General features: G+C 40.4%; 1 protein-coding gene across 16 annotated transcripts in view; it reads right to left on the bottom strand.

Moving 5' to 3' along the window:
* Adam22 (ADAM metallopeptidase domain 22) overlaps positions 1–15,502 on the bottom strand; it is a 229,466-nt gene that overhangs the window by 134,781 nt on the left and 79,183 nt on the right. The window lies entirely within an intron of this gene.

The following is a 15,502-nucleotide window of genomic DNA, read 5'->3' as shown; positions in this document are numbered from 1 at the left end:
AGTCCGGGTTTATCCCCTGCTTTTCGAGTCACAATCCAGCTGGCATTGGTGAGCTCCCAATAGATCAGTCCCACTGTCTCCGTCGTTCCCTCTTCTCCAGTGATCCCTATGCCTTGGAAAGAAGGGTCCAGTATAGATGTCCACTCAAGGCTTAGCATTCTGACATCTCTTATTTTCTGCACCCTGGCCAGTTGTGGGTCTCTGTGCCATCTGCTGCAAATAAAATATTCCCTGATAAGGACTGAGAGATGCATTGATCTATTGTACAATGATAAATGATTAGGAGTAAGTTTTAGACTATACCAATTGAGCAACATAATAGTAGTAGGTTCTTCCCTACGGTACATGGCCTGTCTAGCTTGATAACAGTGCCAGGTATAGATTTCATCTGATGGCTCAAAGAATAAGTTCAACCTGAAAGTAGTTGGGTACCCCTGGTATTCATGCCACTGCTGAAGCAGTAGACATGTTGGGCCTGTCAATGTCTTAGGTCCCAAGTTTCACAGCGGAATAAAATTGGTGATTAATTTTCTCTTTTGAGAGCTGGCTCACCACCTTCTAGCACTATGAAAACTAGTCAGTCGGGATGAAGCGTCCAGGCCTATGACAGTTTGATTTCTCCATGTTCTATGATTTAAGTATGCAACGTCTTCAGTAACAGGATCTTACTGTTAAGTTCGTTCTGGAGAGTAATCAAGTCCTTTGGCAATAGCGACAGTTTTGGGAGGTCTCTGTCAGGTTTAGAGCATCCGGAGGGTAGCCAAGCACTTTGGCAACAGTCTTTACAGACTTGGTTGTGTCTATGGGCACTGGCCAACAACTCCATCTAAAGAAGCAACCCATTCTCAGCACTGGGCCTTTTATTTGTTAGTCTCTGGTGTCTAGTAGCAGGATTACTGTCTGGCTAGAGGCTAACTGTACCTTAACATATATACTATATATGCTACTAAATGGATGAAGTGTGGAATATATATTTGGAAAAGACATACATGTATATACATATATACATATTTATGTTTATGGAAACTTGTACAGCAGTATATTTTCATATGACTTCTGAAATATCTTTAGTATTATCACTCTATATTTCCTTCTTTACCTTGCTCTCCTCCCCAACCAAATTTAATATGTCCTATTCCACTATTTCCTTTCCTGATCTATCTTTTATTAAAAATTGATTCTCTTCTCATACTATATATCATCATTATAGTTTTTCCTCCCTCTGCTCCTCCCAGCTCCTCCCTTCCTACCGCGTCCTCCAGATTTACTCCCTTTTTGTCTCTCATTAGAAAAGAACTAGTTTCTAAGAGCTGACAACCAAACATAATAAAAATATAATAGGATAAAACAAAAACTAACACACTGCAATTGGACATAGCAATCCAACAGGAGGAAAAGAGTCCCAAGAGCAGCAACAAGAGTGAAAGACTTATTTGTTTTCACAGTCAGGGGTAGGACTAGCTTCCAAAGACAAATGCTACCAGTCTTATGCCAAAATTTACCTAGATTTTCCATAAATATTCTAGAAACAAGAGGTTTGTGTATTAAAAATGAACGAGATGTGGTGGTGTATGCCAGTAATCTTAGTAATTGTAAGGCAGGAAGGTCATTAATCAAAGGCCAGCAGGATAGACACTAGGCCTTAGAAGGAAAGGAAAAGAATGAACTTAGAGTGGTAGAATAGTTGAAGTTAACTGTATTCATTGAACATTACTGTTTCTATAATATTCTGGTAGTGAGGAACATCTCTTTACTTCACCACCAGAAATGTGTTCAAAGCAAACTGCACACCCACAACTGCCTTCACCATCCAAGCTTACAAGACCTCGCAAGCAGAAGTTGGGTTTGTACTGCAAAGTCAGCACGTTCCTTGCAGGAGAGTACAGCTACCACTTCCAGCCTCGCCACCTCCATTTCCCGAAGAATGCTGAAGGCTAATCTAGTCAGGCTCTCCATTTCTGTGGATGTCAGTTACCTTACAAAGCTCAGACTCCCAAGTCACCTTCCATCTTCAACTCTCTAGTCTCCACATGGCTTTGTCTCCTCCCACAACTCAGCTGCTACAGACTTTCATGATATCTTCTGGGATTCACACACGGCGGTTCAAAAAATCCATCCGTTAGCTCCAATTTTTGTTTTTGTTATTTTCATCACCACCTCATTCTCAGAATTAGCATTCCAGCTGTTTGAGTGGGGCTATACAACTTTCTAATGCCCCTCAACCAAGAAACATTTACACAATCGTACATTTACTCAGCTGTAAAAAAAACAAGGACATGAAATTTGCAGGCAAATGGATAAAACTAGAAAGAAATCATGCTGAGTGAACTAACAAAGACCCAGAAAGACAAACATGGTATGTACTCATAAGTGGATATTAGATATCAAGAAAAGGAAAACCAGTCTACAGCTAGGGAGAAGCTAGGAAACAAGGAGAGCCCAAAGAAGGACATACAGGTTTCCCTAGGAAGGGGAAATAGAAGAGATCTCCTGGGTAAACTGGGGTTGGGGGATGGAAACATGAGGGATTCAGTTGACTGGGTTGGAGGTGGGACAGAGGAGGAGAGTAATGAAAGAGACGTCTTGATGGAGAGTGTATTTCCTAGCACCAGGGAAACCCCCAGGAATCCACAAGGATGACCCCAGCTAAGACTCCTAGCAATAGTGTAGAGGATGCCTAAACTGGCCCTCTCCTGTGATCAGATTGGTGACTATCCTAATTGTCATCAGAGAGCCTTCATCCAGTAACTGATGGAAGCAGATGCAGAGATCCACAGCCAACCATTGGGCCAAGCTTCAAGAGTCCTATTGAAGAGAAGGAGAAGGGATTGTGCAAGTGGGGGTGGAGAGGGTATCAAGGCCATGCCAGGGGAGCCCAGAGACAGCTGACCTGAGCTCATAGAAGCTCACAGACCCTAGACCATGATGTAGGATGTCCTTCTGTATATGTGTTGCTTTTATTGGTTGATGAATAAAGTTGTTTCGACTAATGGCTTAGTAGAGTAAAACCAGGAGGGAAATCCAAACAGAGAGAAAGAGAGAGAGTAGGCGGAGTCGAGGAGATACCGTGTAGCAGCTGAAGGATAAAGATGCCAGAATATTGCCATAATGCCACAGTCTTGTGGCAATAGATAAATTAATAGAAATGGATTCATTTAAAATGTAAGAGCTAGGTAGGAATATGCCCGAGCTATTGGCCAAACAGCGTTGTAATTAATATAGTTTCTGAGTGATTATTCAGGTCTGGACAGCCAAGAAATGACAGTGCAGTCTCTGTTTACAGGACAAACATCTAGGGAACCTGCATGGGACCAATTTAGGTCCTCTACATGTGTGTAACAGTTGTGTAGTTTTGTCTGTTTGTGGAGCTCCTAGTAGTAAGATCTGTCCCTGGCACTTTGGCTGGCTTTTGGGAACCTATTCCCCATGCTGGGTTGCCTCCCAAGTCTTGATAAGGAGTGAGGAGCTTGGTCCTGCCTCAACTTGATTTTCCATGCTTGATTGATATCCATGGGAGTCCTGCCTCTTTCTGAAGGGAAATGGAGGAGGGGTTGATGAGATGTAAAACAAATGAAAATTTTTAATTAATAAAAAATGCCTTAGGAGGAAAACAATCAGGGATGTGCCATAATGAGCATGTCAGTAAGAACAATAAGCCTCTTCCCTCCATGGCCTCTGCATCTGCTCCTGCCTGCCGACAGGTTCCAGCCCTGCTGGAGTTCCCGTCCTGACTTCCTTCAGTGACACACTACAGTATGGAAGTATAAACCAGATAAGCCCTTTCCTCCCCAAGTTGCTTTGATCATGGTGTTTCATCACAGCAATGATAACCCTAACTAAGACAGAAGCCACTAGCACAGTGCAAGGCTTGTGTGAAAAACAGCATGGACATGCACAGGCACGCCTCTTGAGAGGAAACAGAAGACAGAAACCTTGTCAGAAAATATCTGTGTGTCCACAGGGCAGGGAACCCTGACTGCCCATTGGACTGGAGAGGGAGGGGGAGAGGAGCAGGGGGGAGGGGGAGAAGGGTGGGAGGAGGGGGAGGGAAATGGGAGGCTGGGAGGAGGTGGAAACTGTTTTTTTTTTTCCTTTTCTCAATAAAAAAAAAGAATTAAAAAAAAAAGAAAGAAAAAAGAAAATATCTGTGTGATCCTTACTGGGGCTAGTCAGTTGTGCGTTCCTTACCGGGGCTAATTACTTGTGTGTTTCTCACCAAGGCTGGTCACCTGGCCTAAAAAAGGAGCTTTCTGTTTGTCTGGATAGTATAGCATAGTTTCAACACTCAGACACCCAAACTGGCCTGATTGCACAACCTGCTGTAAGTCAGCTTGTCGTCAGCTGTCTATCGTCGATGCAGAGATGATGGCTATTCCCAGAGAGAAAACCTGCTCTGTCGGGGTAATGGAGATGCACTCCCCCAACCACTGGGACTCAGAGAGAGCTAGGCTTCTTACCGCTACTGCTCCTTACCACTCCAACTCTAGAGCCAGTCTTGAGGGCTCATGCCTGCCATTCTGGTACTTGGGAGGCCAACACCAGAGTATAACTACAAACTCAAGGCCCCGATGGGCTACACAGTTTGAAACTGTCTAAAAAAGAAGAAAAATTTAAACTCTAGATGCTACACCTTCTATAATTCATTCATTCAGATTTCTGAGATTTTTGCTTCCAAGCTATAAGTCCGCTTTGTCTCTAATTACTAAAATTCCAGAAGTTAACTTTGGCACACTGCAGGGTCTTCCACCTTTTGGTGAACTACAACAAATGTCCTTTCCTTAAAACAGTAGGGGAGCAAACACTAGCCATGGCACAGAATGGGCGCTGCAAAAATGACTTCCTAGGTCAGGTGATGGTAGTGCACGCCTTTAATCCCAGCATTTTTAATCCCAGCAGAGGCAGGCAGATCTCTGTGAGTTTGAGGCCAGCCTGATCCACAAGAGCTAGTTCATTCCAGGGCAGGCTCCAAAGTTACAGAGAAATCCTATCTCCAAAAAAAAAAAAAAAAAAAAAAAAGACTTCCTACAGCAGACGCCTGTTCAGGAAAATGTGCTGCCAAGTCCTCTGAATGTGTGGAGCCTCTAAAATGTCTGCAACTCCTTTTTGGTGTCATTAATAATCTACAATCCTATTAATAGCATTTAGACAGACGACTCTACTTGCCATAAAGCATGAATAATTGTTAATTTGAGAGAAGTATGGACAATTCTCTCTTTTCTTCTCTCATATCTTTACAGATATAAAACAAAATTATGAAAATTTGTCACTTTACAAAACTTTAGAGCTCAATACCTTTTAAAAATTAAAGTAACTCCCAGTTATTCAACACAACCAATTTTTGAGGTATGTGGTGCCTCTGGCTCTCAAACATTTCCTAGGTCTACTTGATCAACTTTCTACCCTGATAAGTCCGTTCTTACAGTTTCTGAAATGTTGCCTGTTCCTGGAACTGGAGCACTGTAATGGAACGGCCACTACAATGAAGCCCAAGTGCACACAACATGCAAGGATTCAGTACGTCAGCACTACCTACAAGAAGGAAGGCTTCTGGAGTTTTATTTTTAAAAACAAAACAAACAAAGAAACAAGCAAGGCCTCCCTGTGTAGCCCTGGGTACCCTGGAACTCACCATAAAGACCAAGGCTGTCCTGAACTCCTCCACCTGCCCCTGCCACACCCCAAGCTAGGATTGATGGTGTGGACTATAACACCCGGCAGGATGGAAGTCAAGTCTTCATTCTTCTACTCAGAGCATATAATTTCTGTGCTTGAGCATTGCCGTGTTCAGTCAGTCCCAGGGGAATCTCGGTGATACCGGCATGAACTGGACACCAAGGAACAAAAGCTGACCCTCACCATTTGCTCTTAAAAGGGGACCTTTGCCATCCCTTCCACTAGCTGTCAATTCTTACCCAAGGGCCATTTCCAGGAAATACCAGACGAGACAAGGGGTAATCAAGCCAGTTTTATTTGGGTTCCACTAAAATGTCTCCCTCTTTCCAGTACCAGAATATTACAATAAAGGATTATCTTTATTTATTTTTGGGGGGGCACTGTTTTTTTTTTTAACAAACTATGGCAGAACCGAATAGTCGGCTTAGTTTTCATTTCTACACTGTCATCCTGACATCATCTCATTTCAGCCACTCACAATGTTTATAAAATTTCTCTTTGGATTGCCTTCAAAGAGAACTAAAGCATCACGTGAGTGAAAGGAGGCCATCACGCCTGCCAAAGGCTGGGGCACGTGCAGCTTGTGTGTCTTTATCCGAAACTCTGAGGCCTGGAACTGTTTGCGTTTTCAGACAGTTCTCTGATTTGGTTACTTTTTTTTTTTTTATTGACCTCTACATTTTTCTCTGCTCCCCTCCCTACCTCACCTCCCTCTTCAACCCTTTCCCAAGGTCCCCACGCTTTCAATTTACTCAGGAGATCTTGTCTTTTTCTACTTCCCATGTAGATTAGATCTATGTATGTCCCTCTTAGGTCCTCATTGTTGTCTAGGCTCTCTGGGGTTGTGGTTTGTAGACTGGTTTTCTTTGCTTTATTTTTAAAAACCACATATAAATGGGTACATGTGATAATTGTCTTTCTGTATTTGGGTTACCTCACTCAAAATGATGTTTTCTAGCTCCATCCATTTGCCTGCAAAATTCAAGTTATCATTATTTTTTTCTGCTGTGTAGTACTCTATTGTGTAACGTTTGCAAATATCTAATAAGACATCTTGGGAATGGGACTCAAGTCCAGACAAAAAAAAAATCATTTATTTTTCATATATTCTAAATGTACAAGCCCAAAGGCAATTTTATACAGTACTTTTAAGTTCATACCTTCACTGTGACCTGCATCAGGAAATCTAATACAGAATTTCCCACAACTAGCCTCAAGTCAGTACTTTAAATTTTTCAACTGTGGGGCATATTTCAGATTTTTACATTTAAGATGTCTTCTCTATAATTAGGCTAATTACATATGCAAAGATGATTCTGGGTGCTTTTGGCTGCTTCTAAAACACAAGTATATCTGAATTATGTTACTTTACTACACAAAGGTACTAAAGACTTTGACAGCAAATCCCCCCAAATATCTTATGATCATCACTACAATTTCTTAAATAAGCAACAAACAATGAACAATAATTAAAATGATGATGTAATGAGTTGCCCTGAGTAAGCATCTATATTCTAAGACTAACAGTTGTGCCACAATTGCGGATAAAGGGCTTCATTTTCCTGTGTCCTTCCATATTGCAAAATTATGCCTGGAAAAAAATTTAAGCAAATTTTTGTAGGAAATCAATAAAGTGACTTGACCTGAAGACTGGTACGGTCAGGAGAATGTGTTGTGTGCATAGCCATTGTGAATGTCCGTGCTCAGACATACGGGTCTATCTAAGGCCTTTGCTCAGGGGAACTCTTCACAATTATCTGATAAATCATTGTGTTCTTCTTTATCTAAATTCAGCCACTAACCCAGCATAGGAACAACAGTGTTTTCGTTGATGCCTCTGAGCCATAAATTTCAGATTACATTTGATAAAGGAGACGCCAATGAGTAACAGCGAGAGAGCGTGCTCAGCTGCTGCAGAATAAACGGAGACCTTGTCACAACATAACGTCCAAACCCTGAAGAAGCTGAGAAAGAAACCACGCATGCACGGGACTTACAGTCTTCCCTGGGCTCTCTCTAGTTTCTACTCTAATTTTAGATTTCAGTATCAATTTACTCAGGAATCTGAAGAAAATAGCTTAATAAAACTAAAGCACTGTCTTTGCCTAGGACGTAAAAAGAGGGAAGAAATACCTATGAGCATCGCATGCAAATAGATCCAAAAGGACAGACTTTATGAAGTCATAAAGAATCTACACTTTAAAAGTCCAATGAAATTGAAATTAAATGTATGTAGGAACAAGAGATTGCACAGAATTCAAGGAATGCTTTTTGTAAAATGTTTTTTAATCATCTCCAGCTTATCCTGCATGCAGATTCCTGGGCCATAGTAATTGAGGCTGGCAGAGCCTTAGGAGATGACTGGAAATCTAAAACAGCAAGTGTAACATGCACTGTCCTCAGAGACTAGAAACCACGCAAGTGATTGCCACAGTTCAAGAACAGACAATCAAGAATGTGCTACAAGTTTCTCTAGGCAAAACAGTGATTCTTTGTTTTCTCTCTAATGTTCACTGTTTTTAAACCTGGTCAGCACTTGGAAACAAGATGTACCTACATTATGTTTCTTTGTAATGTTCTTCCACAAACATCATTGCTATTTCTTCTTCAAGTGCACTTTATACTTCAACATCTGTTATTAAAAGCATCTTATGTGGGCCAGGCAGTGGTGGCACACACCTTTAAACCTAGCAGTTGGGAGGCAGACGCAGGAGGATCTCTGTGAGTTTGAGGCCAGCCTGGTGTACAGAGCAAGTTCCAGGACAGGCTCCAAAGCTACAGAAAGAAACCCTGTCTCGAAAAAAAAAATTATATAAAATGATCTGTTTCAGCAGCAGGTTTAAAATAAAGTCTGCTAACAAAAAAAGGGGGGAAATTTATATACTACTCAGTAACTCCATCTAATCTTAGATTTCTCTAAGGTCAGGGTAAAGACACATGTTAGCTACTGAAAAGACACATGAGAGAGTATAGGTGAAAAGTTCTGCTGCAGATAAGGTAAGATGCTAGACTTTGGACAAGTGACTTACCCGGCAACACTTCAGTTTGAATAATGGACAACTTCCTAATTTGTAGCTGTGAGAACTGACGCAGGCAGAGGTCAAAGCTTCCAAGACCCTGTGCGTGTCACTGACTCCTCAGGGAAAGCCCTCTTCCGGGAACAACTGGCAGGCCATTTGGAAACATACAGCTGGACTTACTTCACACTGGTGTGTGTGTATGTTGTATGTGGATTAAATATCAATTATTTACTAAAATTATTACAGAAGGAAAAGAAAAGCTGGATGACTGACTATTTGCTCAATGAGGAAGGCCTTTCTAAAATTAAGATCAAATATAATCATTAAAAGTCCTCGCTGATTTGGTGGCATGAGAACTAGTACATTCATGACAATAAACTCTCATATGCAGCAATAAACTCAGTTAATGACATCACTATATATCAGTTGGTGGGGGAAAAGACAATCACAGAGGATGCAGAGGAAGGCCATAAAAACTGAGAAACCTTATTTGACCGTGAACCATGACTTGACATTCTCCTGCTTTTCTAAGCCAATGACCACCTTGATACCAAGAATGTCTGAGAACTTTGCATTTATCCTCTTTCTCGGAGAGCAGCCCAGGCAGATGAAACAAAACAGCCTTCCCTGCCCAGCTTCCTGGGATGTTTACTCTACTCTATGGGATGAAATGTTTTCCGTTTCTACAGCAAACAAAACCAAACAAGATCTTAAACTAAACTGCTGTAAATCCACTTTTCTGTGCAGGGAGGCCAGCCTCTTTTTTCAAAAGCTGGTTGGAGTCCTGAAACAGGACAAGACTCAAGAAAGCATGGCCAGACAAGAATTACAGAAACCTGAGGCACTCAAGGAACCTCTATTTTAAATTTTACTTCTCTTTTATTCCTAATGTTATCTTTTATCTTAAAAAAATATTTTCTCATATGTATAAATATGTAATCTTACTGAAATGTATATATTACTTATCTGGTCCATTTGTTTACACATTCAGAGCCATGCCTTTTATGTAGTCATTACACATTTTAACAAATACTATTGAAGACCCTGCAAATCGTAAATGATAAATTTGTTCGATACATATTTTATATTTATAAATATATATTTATGATATGTATTTTAAGTTTGTCAAAATTACAGCATTTAGTAGCATAATCAGTCTTCTCAAATACATACTACTCAAGACAAATAACCCAAAATTATTTTTCGAAAAAACACGAAACAAAATCCAAAACTATGTCTGTATGCTCCATTCTTAGAAAGATGTGAGACTACAAAGAACAGCTGACTGTGAAACTCTGGGTTGTATTAAAGAAACAAAAGGCCATAAAGAATGCGCCCCAGTATGATATATTACTGTGAGTCATGATAAATGGAACTCATGGTAGGCACCCGGGAGCCTCCAAAAGAAAAGACATCTAATAAAGGAATGTCAGGGTTCATGCAGGAGGAAAGATTTAACTGCATTAAGAGAGATAAAATGTTCATGGGTTGGGGAGAAGCAGAAAAGGGGACTTCAGAAGAAAGGAATAAAAATAATAGCGGAGCTGGACAGGAAATGGAGTGCGAGTGACTCCAGAGCCAAGGGGAAAAGCCTGCCTAGCGCCCACAGTCAAAACTGAAAAAAACAGCATTAGTAGCTAGAGTGTGCGGAGAGCTTATTTGCCAGGTTTTGCTGTGTCTTGTTTTGTTGTGCCAAACCCTTTAAATTCATTAATTGGCTACAGAAATAAACATCAAATCAAAAACAGTATGATCTGTTTTCATAGGTAAGGAAACAGCCATCTCATGGTCAAGCTCAAAGTCTTAAGTTTACCCAACTGCACAATTCAAGTAACAAATCTAGGCTCCCCAGATGATCTATAACAGCATCAAGATTCATTCCCAGGTAAGCCCAATTCTCCAGTTCAGGCTTTAAAGCAGATTCCTTTATTAAATGGACTCAGTTAAGCTTAAACTGCTAAGAGTTTTGCCGATAAACCTGGAAGGACCATTGAAGGCAAAAGTGATTCTAAAATATACTGCAATGGTGCTAGAAAACAGGATATGCACATGCTTAGAATAAAACTGGACTTGTACGTTAGTAGAAGGGTCGCTTGTTCGTCCCGGCTGCCCAGCCACGAAATAACCACTCAGAAAACCATATTATTTGCAATATTGTTTGGCCAATAGCTTAAGTGTATTTCTGGCTAAACTCATATCCTAACCTAACCCATCTCTATTATTCTGTATATAACCACGTGGTAGTGGCTTGCAGGGTAATGTTCCCAGCATCTGTCTCAGGCAGAATATCCATGACATCTCTCTCTCCGCCTTCTTTCCCCCATGCTATAGGTCAAGCCAGTTCTTTATTCATCAACCAATAAAAGTAACACATAGACAGAAGAACCTCCCACACCACTCACGTTACAACACACACAAAAATCAGTTTGAAATGTATAATTTTTTAATATATGAGTTTTAAAAAAAGAAAAAAGTACCAAAAAAATCTCGTTAAGGCCTTGAAAAGGGATATGTGTATCTTTCAGGGGTCACTCTGCCCTGGGGATAAAATAGCTGTTTTACAAACGGTTTTCTTTTTTTAAAAAATCGAAAAAAAAATCAAAAACATAATAAACTTCATTTTAACCTTGAAAAATAAAAAAAAAAGAATCAGAGGACATGAAAGGCAAAGCATATGAAACTTTAAACTTCTAAAAGCTTCTTGACAGTGGGCTGAGCAATCATCAGGATGTGACACCAAAAGAAACACCCTAGAGAAGGAGAAATAGCTGCAAACCCTTCATTTGATAAGGCAAGAGGATAACTACCTGAAATGTGAGGAACTCAGCAGCAACTAAGACAAATAACTTAATTTTAAAAGAAGCCAAAGAAGCTAAATAAACACTTTCCCAAAGAAAAAATGCAAACATCCACCAGATAAGTGTAAAGGTACTCAACATCATTACTCACCAAAAAGTGCAACTTAAAACCAAAGGCAAGATCGCCATACATGTCTCAGAGATGCTGTAACAAGAAGGATAAATATAACACATTGTGGAGAGGATTCCAAGAAAAAGGCACATCTGGAGTTAGGAGAACTGTACATCACAACAGCCATTACTGCAATTAAGAAGGAAGGTCCCCAAAAGATTAAAGGTAGAATTGCCGCAGGATCTAGCAACCCCACTTCTGGAAATATGTGCAAAGGAATTAAAGCAGCAAATAGAAATGGCTGCACTTGTACCTGGTGAAACATCACTGACAGCAGCCAAGAAACACAAACTAAGTGCTCATCAAAGATGAACGGATAAAGATGATGTTGAATATATAGTATTCAGTGTGAAGGGAAAAAAACAAAACCACTGTTCTATCATTTGAACCACGCGGATGAACCTGAAGGACAACATGCTAAATGAGATAAGCCAACCTGTTGGGGAATCTTGCTTTCAGATGTGTGACTTTGGTTACGCTGCATTTGTTTAACTATGTGAAGCTCGGTTAAAACATCTGGTGGTCCTAATAAAGCTCTGAACAGCCAATAGTGAGGCAGGAGCAAGCACAGTGGGGCAGCAGGCAGAGGGAATAAATAGAAGGAGGTCCAAGCACAAGGAGAGCAGAGAGGAGGACACTAGGGGCCAGCCACCCAGCCACCCAGCCACCCAGCCACCCAGCTACACAGCAAGCCACGGAGAAAGAAGTAAAGTGTGATATACAGAAGTAAAAAAGATAAAAGTCCAGAGGCCAAAGGTAGACAGGATAACTTAAGATACGAAAAGTTGGCAAGAAGGAAGCCAAGCTAAGGCCAGGCATTCATAACAAAGAATAAGACTCTATGTGTGATTTATTTGGGAGCTGGGTGGTGAGCCCCCCAAAAGACTCTAAAAAGTAAAAAGAATAAAATACCCCACAATACCAGCCTAAAAAGGCAAATACCACGTGATCTCACTTGCATGAGGAATCTAAAATGTGGCAGGTGGGACTTGAGCAGAGGAACGGGGTGTGTCGATTACAGGGTATAGAATCTTAGTTACACTAGAAGGGTAATCTCGAGATTTGCTGTACAACATGGTGACTATGCTTAATGATATGCTATAGGTTTAAAAACGCTAAATATTCTAATTATAAAAATGTGATGTAGGCTAGAGATGTAACTCAGTGGTAGTCCTAATATAGGCAAGGTATTGGGTTAAATCCTCAGCATTGCAAAATACATAGTAACATTTAAATATATCAAGTATATGAATGATAAGTATAGCAGATATACTTAAATGAAACATATACAAACAAGTATATTAGATGGCTTACTTTAATTATTCCATAATACATATATATAAGTAATACATTATATGTTTTAATCTGTACCATTTTCATTGCCAATTTTACCTTAATTGACTGGGAAAGGATGGAGGCAAAACTACAGAAACAATAACCTGGCAGCAGTAGTGTGAAGGATCAGCAAAGAGGGCTGCATTTAGCAGCTCCGCTTCAAGAGCAGAAGTTCAGTCTCCAACTTGGGGACGATCTTAGCGGAAGACACAGATAAACATTCGTCCTTGTGTTGTTACGATGATAAGAACAATGAACACAATTACTGGCTGAGCCACAAGTCTTCCCTCCCCCTCTTTCTTCTGTCTCTTTCTCTCATCCCTTCCTAAGAGAGAAGAAAGATTTAGTCAGTCCAGAGTAGTGAGGAGTAAATGGGTTTATGGACTGAGAGAGACAAGGATATTAATTTGAAATTGCACCTTAAACTCCTTGAGATCAAGGACAAAACGAGATGCAGAATAATCTATAAATACACATACAAAAGATTGGTCCACAAAGTAGACTTGATGCTGTAAGTTGCTCATAATTTCAAAAGCATTAAGCCAAGTGTCAGTATGTGTTTCATATTATTTAAACACCAGATCAATAAAAAAATACATACATACATAAAGCAAAGGTAAAACTTCTCCTTGTATTGCTTCTATACAGAGTAACTAATATACCATATTTTAAACACATGTAAGTTTGTTTGTTTGAGACAAGGTCTTGCTATGGAACTCAAATGGGTCTCCAACTCCTCACCCTCTTACGTCAGTCCACAAGTCCTGAGTTTGTGGGCATGTGCTGCCAACCCTGTCTTAAATTACTGTACTTAAGGAATCAGGTAAAATTCCCTGCCCTGTGAGATAGAAGTAACACTGAATCTTGTTTAGAATATAACAAAAAAAGTTGCTAAGAATTAAAAATAACCATAGATCTATGCAAAATCAACAAGAAACAGTAGAAAAGCCCCCCCCCACACACACCCTGCAAATGTCCTCTTCTTAGATTGGAAAAACAGTTTAAGACAGCAAAGCACACAACACACATCAGGCAGGACTCAGAGAAATATTCCGTCACCAATTTTAGCAACACAAGCAGAAAAATAATTAATACCAATCCTATATTTACACAGAAACAGATGCTATTTATGAACACATTTTTAGGAAACCAGAATAGAATTCTGTTTATTGAAACAAAACAGCTATATTTTTATTTCTTTTAACATATTTCCTCCAAAGTAAAACACCATTTCAAAATGTGGTTTGGTCCACACACATCTGAGAAGATGAATGACCTTCTTCTAAAGGCCAGAGATGAAATGGATGACCGCCATCATCTACCCAGCCAAAAGCAATTACCCTTATCTGCTACAACAAATGAGAACAGCCACATCACATTCCACCCTACCCAGACTGGGACAAAAGCATACAAAACCATATGAATTATATAACAAAAAATAAGACAAAAAAAGATGCTGCCTACATATCCCAGTAAAAACACAATACTTCAGAACTAATCATACATCCCAAGATCTACAGATTAGGGACCACATGAGGACCTCAGCTCCAACCTTTAGCACTCTATGTTAAACATATTCTGAATAGCCCCCAACCCTCTGCTGTGAATGAGACCTTCAAAGGAATGGGATCCATTCTCAGGACTAAGTTGTATCAGATAGAAAGGGAATTTTTATAGATCTAATTAAGGTCCCCATCATTTGGCTTTATGCTGATGTAGAGGAAGATAGTAACTTGAGTGGACCTAAGTTAATCAGGGAAACGGAATCTGACTAGAAACAACAAAAAAAAATGTGTTAATATAGAAAAAAGTAGTCAATGTATTGTGAGCTGCCTACGACAGGAATCATGAGGCAAGACCTGAAAGGACCTCTGGTTGCGTAGATAGGGCCTAGCCACCAGCTAGAAAGCAAACAAGGACTTCGGTCATAAAGCCAGGAGGGATGCTGGATTTCACCTACAACTGCTGCGGTTGGCACCGCACAGGTTACCTTCGTCCACCATGATCAGAAGAACCATTTCCTCTGAAGGGGACTTATGACCCACAGAAACTGCAATGATTAACTTTTTATTTTAAGCACTGTGTTTTCTGTGGTTTGTTAAACAGGAAATTCACCCTATCCAAAACGCTCCTCTCTCTTTATGGACCACCTGCAACTGAAGTTTATTAACTCGGGATGGCGGGACAGCTACTGCTTCAGAGAAGAGTCAGGCTACAGTGATGATGTATTAAAAAAGCAAGAAGATTTGTGACAGGAGGGTGGATGATGAATTTAACCACTGACGCATTGCTCTTGAAGTGGCAGCTGAAAACCTGGTTACTGAGAGGTGTAGGAAAGAGGTCAAGTTTGAAAGACACTAAAGGTTGAGTTACCAGCAAGTGGAAGGTCAGAAAGGACGCTGGCTTGGGCGCTGCATGAGTGGAAGGTCAGAAAGGACACTGGCTTGGGCGCTGCATGAGTGGAAGGTCAGAAAGGACACTGGCTTGGACGCTGCATGAGTGGA

This window comes from Microtus ochrogaster, chromosome 26 (assembly GCF_000317375.1).
Source record: "Microtus ochrogaster isolate Prairie Vole_2 chromosome 26, MicOch1.0, whole genome shotgun sequence".
NCBI lineage: Eukaryota > Metazoa > Chordata > Mammalia > Rodentia > Cricetidae > Microtus > Microtus ochrogaster.
The sequence above is the reverse complement of the archived record's forward strand: the minus strand, read 5'-3'. Positions and strand labels throughout refer to the sequence as shown.